Source organism: Talpa occidentalis, unplaced genomic scaffold, assembly GCF_014898055.3.
Source record: "Talpa occidentalis isolate TD23 unplaced genomic scaffold, MPIMG_talOcc4v2.1 talOcc4.2, whole genome shotgun sequence".
NCBI lineage: Eukaryota > Metazoa > Chordata > Mammalia > Eulipotyphla > Talpidae > Talpa > Talpa occidentalis.
In genome coordinates, this window is record NW_023602073.1 from 33220646 (window position 1) to 33234368 (window position 13723).

Consider the following 13723-nt stretch of genomic DNA (forward strand, 5'->3'; position numbering starts at 1 on the left):
TAACTTTGGGGTCTTCCTTCCCTCTGTGAGAAATGCCTCTTCCATCTTTCTTTGGCAGACATCACCTATCTGAAAACAATGTACTTTGTCGCTGGGTGAGTGGACTTGTAAGAACAAGATCCACAAAATAGCCATGTGACATTGGGACACATTAAACTTGGTGTCTGTTTCCCTTCAGTGAAATGGTACTAAAATAAATAATTCTAGAATTATTGTAAGAATTGTTGTAAAGATTGAAATATAAAGAGTTATCATAGAGTTAAAACCTAATTACAGCCAAAGCATAATATCTCAAATGCAAAGTCAAACTGAAGAGAATATTGAGGGAGAAGAAAATAAGTTTCTCGCAAATGATAGCTGGTAGGGTATTTTGATTGTAGGCAAAAGAAATTGCATTTGACTGGTTTAAAAACCCCCAAGCCCACACCAAATGGAATTTACTACTAGCATTCTAACTGGCTCAGAGGTAACCAGTCAATATTGGGAAGGATGGACATACAGGGATCTCAAGTGTTGAAATCCATTTAAGATATCCTGGGGGATGCACTGGGATGATTTTGATCCAACTGTCTTTCATTCTGATCTTGGTCTAAAAATCTGGGTTATGTCTTTTTCTTTGAAGAAGAAGAAAGAGTGGAAAAGTACATGATTAATAGTCACCAAAATCATGTAGAATGGGGCAGGGGTTGAAATCTCTATTGCTATGGGAATAAATTACCACACAGCCAGTGGCTTAAAATAACACAAATCTGTTATTTTATTGTTCTGGAGATCAGAAGTTCAAAATCAATCTCAGTGGACCAAATCAAGACCCCTGTAGTGCAGTGTCCCTGCCACCTGCTCTGAGAATCTTATAGAACATATTATTCCATCATCTTTGTCATATAAAGTAACCTGATCCATGGGAAAATAACCCGCCTTAAGCGCAAGTCCTGCCCATATGCAAAGGAAGAGGATTAGACCCACCCTTTGTGCGTCTAAAAATGAACCCTTTAGTAAGTAGAATGGGTATAGACTGTGACACAGATTGTAGTTCAACCTAGGAGTAGTAGGCACAAAGGTGTGTATGTGAACTTAAGAGCAATTATGTGTAAAAGTGTCCGAGGAAGGAGAAGAGAAAATGGGGTTCAGAAAGGAGGTGATTTCTGAGCTGAGTTTTAATAGACAAGAATTCATCTCTAATGAGTGCTACACATGTAAACCTAAGAGAAGCCAAATTCAGATTTCTGAGTAAAAGACTAATGCTTTACTCTAGACCACAGATGAATTCCCAAAAGAGCCAGAAATTAAATCCAGGCAGAATCAATCATTTAATCAGTCAGTCAGGCCACCTTGCCTTGCTTTGTGATTTAAAAGGCTTAAAGAATACATGTGGATTCCATTTCGAAAGCTTACTGAATCTTGAAATTCTTGTTATCTTAGGATTACTAGTGATTTTCAGGATCTTTTTGCTAAAAAATGCCAGAAAAGAGCAGGCATATGTGGTATTGCTGGGAGGAAAAGTAGTCATACTATTGTCTAGATGGCACAGTAGTTGAATTCAATGATCAGCCAGTTGACTTGGGTTTACCAATTTCTTTTTAATCTTACAATGCAATGAAGAATTGCAGGGTGGTGTGAAATGTGAGAAGGGAAAAGGGGGAGAAGACTAATAAGTCAAACACAAAATAGAAAGGGAGCAAGTGAAAGCAGTGTGTGAAGTTCCAGCTGGCTAGCAGTGATTCATCACTGCTCCCTTTGCTATTAGAATTGTAGAGGATTGGAGGGTAAAGGAATGTGGGGACATTCCTTTTTCAATGGTTCTAGGGTTGGTTGAATCTAGTGTTCACCTAGTCTGAACACTTTTCCATATTCAAAGGTTGTTTTTTTTTTTTTTTTTTTGTATTTGCAATTTTTAATCCAGCTAGTATATTAACATTTTTTTAAATCAGGCTTTGTAGAGGAATTCTCAAGTAGACATGAATTCTCATGTCTCAAGTAGTGTACTAGACGTATACTAAAAACATTATTCATTTTTTATCTGCCATTCTTTTTTGTTCTAGTATTCAACTAGCCTACAGTTAATCAAACAATGAAAAACAGCAGCCTGTCTTGTGCTCTCCCCTGACCGTTTTCAGTATTTTGGATATATTCTATGCTACCTACAAATAATGTAGTTATGTCACTCTTGCTTTGTGAGCTTATTTTAGAAATATTTCCTGACGCCAGTAGCTTTTTATCACTATTTGTACTTCCTCTCTTGATTAATTTTGCAATGGTAAATGATATCCCCCTTTTATATAGTGTTGGATTATCTGTACAATAGTACCTCTTGACTTTCTCTCTTGCCTTAAAAGGACTTAATAGGAATGATGACAGGTGAAAATAGTTACACAGAATATTAATAGATGGGTCATAAAAAAGGTGTTTCATGTGTAAATGAGTTTAAGAAATTCTGGGTAAATAAGTAGAAGTTGTTTATAATGGAGCATATCAGAAGCTTTGATGTGCAAATATGTGCTGTAAAGCTTCCAAAGAGCATGTGATATGCAACATTTTCCAAACTCCTGATGATAGAAACTTTTTCACAGCACATCCAGTGATATCTTAAGGAAATGCTTATAAAAAGGTCCAGGAGGCAATCTCCTATTTGATGTGATAGCAGGAATACAAAGTTACCTTTTAGTGAAACAGTAGTGATATGCTAGGGCGTTGAGAACTGGATACCTGTGGGTGCTATACTGAGTGCTAGCTGTGCAACTGTGTAGAGCAACCCCGATACAAAACGGGGTGCCTGACTGTGGGTCCTCACCCACGCGCTTTAAAGGACTTATCAATGCTCTACTGCAGGCACATGCGAAAGGTTAATAAAAGGTTTATTTACAAGGGAAGGGGAAATGAGGAAATGTACAGCTCAGGGAGAAAAGTGGGAGACAAAGTTTTAAATGAGTCCTACCCGATCCGCCGATCAGGAATCCCAAAATGGCGCTCTGAGAGCTGGCTGCAAGCCAGGAGCTGTGTAGCCAGGAGGCGAGCGACAGCTAGCCAGCCCAAGGCCCACATGTTTGGTTTTTATATCCAACCTGGCTGCCCAACTCCACCCTCAGGTCCCAGCCACCCTCCCTTTGGTGGTGACGGGATTTGTCTTCCCAATGACTTGATGGCTTTAGTCTGGAGTGGGGGTGGGGTCCACAAAGCCTGTATGGGATTAGCTCAGGACATCATTTCCCCCTAACACTAACAGTACCTCAATTTTACAAAGAGAGAGGCTGAGGTTTAGAAATGACAAATACTTTGGACAGTGTCCCACCACATTAAGTGGCAGTCATGATTCAAATTGAGGACTCAGGTTTAGAAATCCCCCAGGACACTCTTCTGCCTCCCCCAATGACAGCTAAACTGCCTAAAATGAAAGCAGTGCAAAAGGACTGTTCAAAGACCCAGGCACTTTAATTAGATTCTGTCATTTTCTGTAATCATCATGCTGACTTTTACCTCTGTAGAGCAACTTATATGACACCAACATCATTTACATTTATTATCTCCTTGAGTCTCACCCAACCCTGTCAGTGGACTGAGAAGGACACAAAAGTTTGAATGTGCTGGCTAACTCAACATCACTCATCAAGGACTAAAATAGTCAGGGGTTTACCTTATTACTAACTTTATCCTAGTGAGAAGAGTGTCCAAATTTAATGAATAAAAATACAGGAATCTACAATTTAAAAAATTAAAATAAGAATAAAAATCTTTGAATAGTCTAAATTATCAGGTTTGATTAACTCTAGGCTAGTTGAATGCTAGAACGAAAAAGAATGCCAAATAAAGAATGAATAGTGTATAGGTCTAGTACACTACTTGAGACATGCTTAGAGTAAGATTTCACTTGCATTGTTAATCTAAAATTTTTATATGCATTTTATCTGCCAACTTGATAACTGGAAACAGAGCTCAGAACACAGGATTGAGTAAAAGTAGAGATGGGAGGCTAAGTGACCTGGAGCAGTGTGACATTAAGCTCTGTCTCTGAGCTTCTCAAGTGGTGTGTGCTGATGGTTTAACAAGAAGGGGAGGTACTGGTTCCCTCAGCCCCCTGCACAATTAAGGAAGTCAGAAGTGGTAGAAACACAAGTTCTTTTCAGGACTCCCTGAAGGGTGACCCAAGCATGATGAGGTCTAAAGGGGAGGAATTCTTTTTATTTATTTACTTGTTTGTTTGTTTGTTTGTTTATGCAAGCACTGGGTACAGTCAGAAGCACCGGAGGGTGAGAGAATTCACCAGAGCCAGAGCGGGGAGCAGAGCTGGCAGTAGGGCCCAAGTACACTGCTGAGGGGAGCAGCGGGCGGCAGGAGAGGTCTGCACGCCATGTGGGACCCTCTTCCGGGGCCAGGGAGCAGCCGGGGATTGAACCGGAGCCGCAGAGGCTGCGGGCAACCTCGCAACCCAGCACTCAACCGCTGCGCCACCAGGGGAGGCCCGGGAGGAATTCTTTAGTAAGTAGAATGGGTATAGACTGTTACACAGATTGTAGTTCAACCTAGGAGGTGTAGGCACATAGGTGTGTATGTAAATTTAAGAGCAATTATGTGTAAAAGTGTCCGAGGAAGTAGGGGAGAAAATGGGGTTCAGAAAGGAGTTGATTTCTGAGCTGAGTTTTAATAGACAAGAATTCATCTCTATTGGGATCTACACATGTATACCTAAGAGAAGCCAAATTCAGAAGCCAAATTCAGAACAGGCCCACTGTTCTCTCGGATGGCTTTCAGAATAGTTCCATCTACATCGGCAGCCAGCTGCAAAGCATGCCACTACCCATCATGGGCAAGGAGACCCATGCACCCACAAGTTTGTATTCCAAATGCCCAAAGGTGCAAGTTATTGGGGTGAAGGTGGTCAGGACACCTTTCAGGTATGAGCCCACACAATATAACTCAAAATCTCTTTCACATAAATTGGATAAATGTTGCTTTGTGGCTGATGTGCTCTTACTGGCAATCTAGCTAGCTTCTCAGATGACTGTATTCATGTTCTGTAAATAGAGTTTCATTGCTACTTTCAAATATTTGATACGTAAAATATAGTTTTTGAACTCTGCATTATTGCAAGCTAAAATTTAACATATCATTTGTCAATAAAGGAAAAGGAAAAACTATTAAAATCTTTAAACATAAATTTACTCTTGCAAGTGTTTGAATAGGTTGTGAAAAAATGGTTTCAAGGTGTTATCACCTATGTGCAAAACTGTAATGGTAATGATGAGAATTTCAAGAGAATGCACTAAAAAGTCAATTAGCGTTCACTTGTAACCATTTCAACATTAAACATGATAGAAAAAGCTATCCTGACTTTCACATCCACAAGAGAACACTGCTCCTACCTTAAGAAGAGCGACCCAGATAATCTACAAAAATCATGTTTTTTTTAAGCCTGAAGAGAATTCAGGTTGTAAAAAAAGCCTAATGAACCGGATCCAAAAAGTGACAACAACCTCCTAGGAGAGCGGCTTTTTTTCCTGAGCAGCAAATCCAATGGAAAAGGAAGCTGAAAAAAAAAGCAGCTGAGCCTTCAAGGCGATTTTAAAGGGTTTAGAATCCCCAAGAGCTCAGACACAGGGGCCTGCATCTATCCTTTGGCCCTTTTCCATGGACCTTCACAGGACAGCTTGAGGGGGCAGGGAGATAACTGAGAGACCCTGAACTCAGGCATGGAAATCCTGCTGAAGTCAGAGAGGAAGAACTAGGGGAAGTCCCGAACACCCACGTCATGGTGCTGCTGATGAGCAGCATGTACCTCTGGGTGAGGAGCTGCAGAACTGAGAAAAACATCTACTCTCTGTCCCCAGGTACAGATAAGAGTCTGAGGAGAACTGAGAGTAATTCCAGGAGAACTCAGAGTAACCCCAGAGATACACATGGGCCTTCCCTTGGGTTAGGTTCTTCTCCCCACTGAGGGAAGGACCAGGAAATGGAGGTAGACAGCCCACCCCAAACACAACTACAAAAGACCCCCTGAAGACTAAGGGCAGAACAGGGATATGGAGAGAAACCCCAGACCTTGCACTGAGTACTAGGAAGGGATCATGAACAGTTGGTAGAGGGCAGGAGCGTGGATACCTCTCTTAGGAGACAGGGGGGAATTTTTCCCCACCCCCCTGGGTTCTTCCGACACTAGACAAATACATTTATATCAAACAGATAAGTAGGAGGAAATATCAAATTTAATAACAGATATATGGAGAATTTACATTATAAATTCTAAAATAAATGATGCACGTCTGCGGTTTATATTCTGTGTGAAGGGATCTAAAGTATAAGGTGGTTGGGGGTCATTTCACGTGATGAGGAGGGAACAATTTCATATGACAAAATCTTCCCTCTGGATGTTTGCCCTGCCTTAAGGTAGGTTCCTCTGATTTTAAAAAGGGGAAAAAAAAAAAGGGGGGTTGTTTCTGGAAATATCCTTAATTTAGTAAATCTAGATAATCATTCTTGAAGTAGTAGTAACAGTTTCAGTTGAGGATCTCAATTGATCCTAGTTCTACATATCAAGATAACATATATGGGGGGGAATCTAGATATCTTAGAAAAAGTCTATGTGAACCTTTTTCAGGAGACTACCACCACAGAAGAATAAAGCAAAAGCAAACATATCCTGTTAAACATGAAGGTAAGAAAGAAGTGATTGGCCTCCCTGGTGGCGCAGGGGTTAAGATGTAACCTATGGGCCAACAGGCATATGAAAAAATGTTCAACATCACTTGTAATCAGGGAAATGCAAATCAAAACTACCATGAGATACCATCTTACACCAGTGAGAATGGCACATATTAAAAAAACTAGCAACACAAATGTTGGCGAGGGTGTGGAGAAAAAGGAACTCTCCTGCACTGCTGGTGGGAGTGCAAACTGGTCCAACCACTATGGAGAGCTGTGTGGAGATTTCTGGACCTACTAAACATAGAGCTTCCATATGATCCAGCAATTCCACTCCTAGGTATTTACCCAAAGGACACAGAAACATCAATTCCAAAGAGCACCTGCACCCCTAGGTTTATAGCAGCACTGTTTACAATAGCTAAGCTTTGGAAAATGCCCAAATGCCCAAAAATAGATGACTGGATCAAGAGGATGTGGTACATATATACCATGGAATATTACTCAGCATTCAAAAAAGATAAACACATGCAATTTGCAGCAACATGGATGGCGCTGGAAGGGATCATGCTCAGCAAAATAAGCCAGAAAGAAAAAGAAAAATACCGGATGGTCTCACTCATAGCAGGAATCTAGAAAACTTAAATAAGGGACCAGAAAATTGAATAACTATAAGAAAGTGAAAATCAAAATCAACAAACAACTATGAACCAGAGACACTTTTGGGGGGTGAGGGGTGGGAGGGGAGGGATTGGGGTCAAAATGGGGGGTTGCAATTGTATGGGGAATATAAAAATAAAATTTATTTAAAAAAAAAAAAAAAGATGTAACCTATGACGCTACCCACAGCCACTGCAGCATGAGTATGATCCAGAGCCAGGGAGCAACCTACATGGCACAGCAGACCTCTCCTGACTCGCCTGCTGTTCCCCTCAGCAATGTATTTCAGTCAGTCTGCCTGTTCTGTGCCAGGCTCTGTCTCTGGTGAATCCTCACACCCCCCACAACTCTGGCCTGTACCCCAGTTCTTGTATGCATAAATAAATAAATCTTTAAAAAAAAAAAAAAGAAGTGATTAAATACTCCCAGGTGTTCATATCCCAGTTACTGCTAAAGGGAAGTGGAGGATAGGCCTCTCTAAGTGTTTTAGAAGAGGCTTGATGGAGATGTGTCAATTTGGCATGTGGATTATTTCAAACTAAGATTAATAAAGACCCTGCAGGTTCTCATAGGAGAAAACTTTACCACTCCCTTAACTATCTTGAAAAATGAAAATTGAGACTATTATTCAGAATTAGGCTTTTTACCAGAAAGAACCCTTCGATGGTAGAAACCTATCTAAGAGGCAGGGCAAACACCTAATTAAAAAATCTGGTCTTTGTCATGTGAGTCACCCAGTCCTCATAATGTGAGTTCCCTTCCTCTCTCCTTGAAGGCCCTGGCCTCTATCTTATTACTTAGCTAAGGACGTAGACCCTCATTTGCCCCCACTGACCCTGGAATTCACATCCACTTAAATTCTCCATATGTGGGCCTCCCCAGTGGCACAGCGGCTGAGTGCTGGGTTGTGAAGCTGCCCGCAGCCTCTGCAGCACCAGTTTGATTCCTGGCTGCATGGCGAGGGTCCCACATGGCACGCAGACCTCTCCTGCCGCCCGCTGCTCCCCTCAGCAGTGTATTTCATCAGTCTGCCTGCTCTGCTCTCTCCTCTGGCTCTGGTGAATTCTCTCACCCTCCCGCGCTTCTGACTGTACCCAGTACTTGTATAAATAAATAATAAATCTTTATTAAAAAAAATTCTCCATATGTATGTAACTCAATATTGTTTTTTTTGCTACTGATGTATCTGACATTACTTTGTTGTTCAGTCAGTCTAAAAGAACCCAAAGGGGTAGGGAGAAACTTCCTCTCTTCCCCTACACAAAGTTGTGATTCCTCTACCACGTAACCTGAAACCTATAGTGAACTGAATAACTAAAGCCACAAAACCTTACAGGTCTAGCTCCACTACTGACTAGATTGTCTCAAATCGTCTCACTAATGGTGAGCCAGATAACAAAAGTCTGCCCTTTCTCTAGGGATGATTGCTATTTTCTTCAGACTCTACTATTCCTTTACAATTGATGATGTCTGAATTTAATCTTAATCAAAATCAAATTATAAAACACATAGAAAAAGAAAACTAATATTTCCTCAAAGAGAAAACAGTAAATGAAACCTTCCCTAAAGAATAAAATTGTTGTTGGAATTATAAGGCAGACACTTTAAAATAATGTTTATAAATATTTAAGATGAAAGAAATAGAATAAGTGAACATGTTTGGACAATTTCAGAGTCAAATGCAAGTGCTAGAAATCAAAGATATATTACAGATAAATAATACTGTCAATGAGTTTATTATGTTGTATACAGCAGAGGAATCAGTGTCATTGAAAACAGACAATGTGATTTTAAACATATTTGCGTTCAAGACAAACGTGCTAATAAATACATAACTTGATTTCCAGGAGAAATACTTTAATGGCCTAGAACATATGAAAGCCATTGACCCAAGATTCAATAGACTCAGAAACCTAAAGAAGAATAAATACAAAGAAATGCCAAAATTATACATCACTGTCTAACTGCTTAAAATCAAACATGAAGAGAAAAATCTTAAAAGCCACAAGAGAAAACAAAACACATTCCAGAAAGGAGAAAAACAATAGAAGTTATATCTCCTCATTGGAATCAATAGAGACCAGAAGACACAGCCATGACAACCTTGAAGTGTTAAACAGAAAAACATATTAGTCTAGAATTCTAGAACTAGTTAAATTATCTTTCAAAAATAAAGATATTTCCCCAAGGAAAAGGTGAAAGAAATTGTCTTAAATAGACTTCGATAAGGAATACTAAAATGTATTAGTTCAAAGAATACAAAAGGAACACTAAAATGTTTAGTTCAAAAAGAAAAATAACAAGTAGAGACCCAGTTATTTGGGAAGGTGTGAAGAACACTGGAAAAAGAAAAGACATATCAGTAGATATAAGTGACAAACACATACACACACAAATACATACATTTTAAAGATTATTACTCTTATAAGGTAAAAATAGTAACAAGGTAATGTTAGGTTGTACCATATTTAGAAATAAAAAAATGTGTGGCAAGACAGAGCACAGGGGAAGAGAGAGTGATTAATTAAAATATGCTATTTTAATATCCTTACATTGTAAAGTAACAGAATTTTGTTATTATATACATATGACAAGTTAGAGATGTATAATGTAATTTTTAAATCAACCACTAAGAACATAACATAAAATGATATAACTAAAGATAATACCAAACATAGAAAATAAAAAGTGAAGACCTAAAAATACTTAATTAACAATAAAAAGAGAGGAACAAAGAAAGAGCAAATGCAACAATAAAAATCAAATATCAGCATTGTAGTTTAAAACCCACATATACTAATAATAACTAATAATAACTAAAAAAAGAAATTAAAAGATTCAGACTCAGACTGGCTAAAGAACGCAACATCAAAGTAGATGTTTTTGACAAGTAACACTCTTTAAACATCGCGACAACAGAAAAGGGGGCCTCCCTGGTGGCGCAGGGGTTAAAGACATGCACTATCAAGCTCTCCCCAACCGCTGCAGCATGAGTTCTACCCTCAGCCAGCCAGGGCGCAACCCACATGGCACAGCAGACCTCTCCTGTCTAGCCCACTTCTCCCCTCATCAGTATATTTCAGTAGATCTTCCTGTTCTGCTCCCCACTCTCTCTGGTGAATCCTCTCACCCCCCAATCCCCGCACCTCTGGTCTACACCCCAGTTCTTGTGTGCATAAATAAATAAATCTTAAAAAAAAAAGACAACAGGGCCTCCCCGGTGGCACAGTGGTTGAGCGCTGTGTTGCGAAGCTGCCCTCAGCCTCTGCAGCGCCAGTTCGATACCCAGCTGCTCCCAGGCCACTGGAGGAGGGTCCCACATGGCGGCAGACCTCTCCTGCTGCCCGCTGCTTCCCTTAGCAGTGTACTTCGGTCCTTCTGCCTGCTCTGCTCCTCGCTCTGGCTCTGGTGAATTCTCTCACCCTCCCACGCTTCACGCTTCTGACTGTACCCAGTGCTTGTATAAATAAATAAATAAATCTTTAAAAAAAAAAAAAGACAACAGAAAAACTGAAAATGAAAGAATGGAAAATATATAGAATTGAAATACTAATCATAAAACATCTTCCATTACCATATTTTATAATAGAAGTAGACTTCAAAGAGTATTCCCAAGATAGGCATTTCATAATGATAAAAGGGTTAAGTCATCAAGAAAACTTAAAAATTTTAAAGCTGTCATATTATTAGTTCTGTTATGAACTAATAAAAAGTATAGACAGATCCAAATTATTGTTGCAGATTTTAGCACCTGTACCTCAGCAATTGACAAGACAAAAATTTAACAACGACATCAGAGATATAAATCTACTTAGTTGAAAGCTATAGAACACTACACTCAAGAACAGAAAAGAATTGTAATCTTCTCATGTGCACTTTAAAAATTCACCAAGGTAGACTATACTATGAGACATAAAACAAGTCTCAATAAATGTCAAAAGTCAAAATCATACAAACAAAGCATGTTCTTAGGCTGTAACAGTATTAGATTAGAAATCATTAACAAAATATTACAATAGAATTTTCTGTAATGATGAAAAGGTTCTATATCTGTACCACCCAAATATGGTACCCATTATCCATATATGACTTTTAAGCAATTAAAATTTGGCTAGAATGGTTTAGCCACTGAATTTTAATTTTTTTTTCTAAAAGACACTTCAGTCTTTTTTTTTTTTTATAATTGCTCTTTTTTTTGTTTTAAAGATTTATTTATTTATTTATACATGCACTGGGTACAGTCAGAAGCGCGGGAGGGTGAGAGAATTCAACAGAGCCAGGGCGGGGAGCAGAGCAGGCAGAAGGACCGAAGTACACTGCTGAGGGGAGCAGCGGGCGGCAGCAGAGGCCTGCACGCCATGTGAGACCCTCCTCCAGTGGCCGGGGAGCAGCCGGGGATCGAACCAGCGCCGCAGAGGCTGAGGGCAGCTTCGCAACTCAGCGCTCAACCACTGAGCCACCAGGGAGGTCCTGAATTTTAATTTGAATTCATTTAAATAAATTAAATATGCACAATTGACCAATGAATATCATATTGGACAGTTCAAATCCATTAAATCTCCACATATTCAGAAATTTAAGGCACATTTTTAATACACTTAATACACAAAACCACATTTTCTTGGGTCAAACAAATCACAAGCAAAACTAGAAAATATTTTGAACAAACTCATAATAAAACACACAATGCCAAATTTCATGGAATATATATAAAGCAGTTCTCAGAGGGTACTTCATAATTTGAAGACTTGCAGATATTACCTAACTTCTCTGAAGCTCCATTCTGATTTCTTAATGGGGAAAATAATGCTACCTACCTAGATATTTTTGTAGGAATTAGATGAGAAAATCTTGCATTGGTTTGTGATTATAAAGTGCTATTACTTTAAGACATACTTAATAAAGAGAAGATATCCAAAAAAGCATATTTAGGACCAAAATATCACCCTTGTTTGAATTATTATCTCGCCATTACCTAGTTGGGTGACTGTGGATACTTTCCATAAGGTCACCTGACCTCAGTTCAAAAAAAAAAGATAAAAACAAAAGCAAGGTAATTTTAAAGTAATTTTCAAACTCTAATTTTTAAGAACTATGAAAGTGTGACATTTCCTTTGTAATGTCTACATGACTACAAAGTGCACTGCATTATTATCACCAGGATTACCTTCTTTCCTGTGGGATTAGGAAGGAGAAAGGTGGAACCATCTCCTGACAAACACTGCACTCACTTCTTCACACGCATCATTCCATTTCTTCCTCACACTCCTCCTGGGGGGCTGGTATTTTAAGAAAAGTGTTACTGAAGAATCTGAGGTTCAGAGAAATAAAATGATTTGCCTAAGTCTGCACAGTTACACAAGAAGGGGCAGTTCTCAAATTTACCCCCCCCCTTCTCTCTCTCTCTAATTTCATATTCACCCTCGAAAGTGACCTCGAGGACCCGCCAAGCTCACCAGGGAGCAGGACCCAGGGAGTCTCTGCACCAGAAGTGGACACGCCCGTCCAGTCACCTGCATCCCCGCGGGGAGTGTCCCGGCCTCGCGCTTCCCCGTCTGTCTCGGGCCCAGGCCCGGGGACTCGCGCTGGGCGGGGCGGGGACGCGAGAACCACGAGGAGCCGCGACCCGCCCCGGGTGACCGCGAAGACGGTCACGAGCACCAGCGCGGGCGCGTCACGCAGAGACGGGAACAGGGGTTTTCTCTGAGAGAACGTGTGATGTCCCCCAAGGACACCTTCTGTTGGGGCAAATGTTTTCTTTCTAAAGATTTATTTATTTACACACGCGAGAACTGGGCAACCCGCCGCCCCGGGGAGGTTCGTTACCGGCTCCAGCAGCCCCGTTGGTGTCGTCACGCTCTCCGCGCTCAGCCGTCGCTGCGCTCCGTCTGCTCGGCCACTCCAGCCCCTCCTCCGGCCTCGGCACCGCACCACACTGCGCTGCGCTGCGCCAGGCCACGCACGCGATGCCACGCACGCCACGCACGCCATGCCAGGCACGCCACGCACGCCACGCCATGCACGCCAGGCCACATGGCGCGCCACACCGTTTTGCCGAGTGCGCATGCACAGTGGGAGGGCAGAAAAGCCTGACGCTTTCCCCCCTGCTTACCCCCACACCCCTTCAGATGCATGTTGTCATTCCACACCAAACACCAAAGCACCCACAACCCTCCACCAGTCCATTGTGGTTCCCCCCTTTTTCTCCCCCAACACCCCCTCTGATAACCTCAATTCTATAGTAGGATTTCTAGGGTTTGATTTAATTGTGTCTGTTCCTTTGTTTTGATGTTCCATATTTGAGTATAATCATCCAGTATTTGTCTTTCTCCAACTTACTTCACTTAGTGTAATCCCCTCCAGATCCATCAGTTCCCTCCATGTTGTTGCAAATGGCATGACTTCATTTTTTTGTGTAGTTGAACAGTAT

General features: G+C 40.7%; 1 protein-coding gene across 1 annotated transcript in view; it reads right to left on the reverse strand.

Moving 5' to 3' along the window:
- The window catches only part of LOC119251995 (class I histocompatibility antigen, Gogo-OKO alpha chain-like), a 42250-nt gene extending 29112 nt beyond the window's left edge, over nt 1-13138 (reverse strand). The window contains exons 1-2 of the mRNA XM_054698493.1: nt 13120-13138; nt 12461-12572 (exon numbers count right to left, since the gene is read on the reverse strand). The gene's annotated coding sequence lies outside the window, so the exon portion shown is untranslated. The remainder of the gene's footprint in view (nt 1-12460; nt 12573-13119) is intronic.
- Nucleotides 13139-13723: the final 585 nt, after the last annotated feature.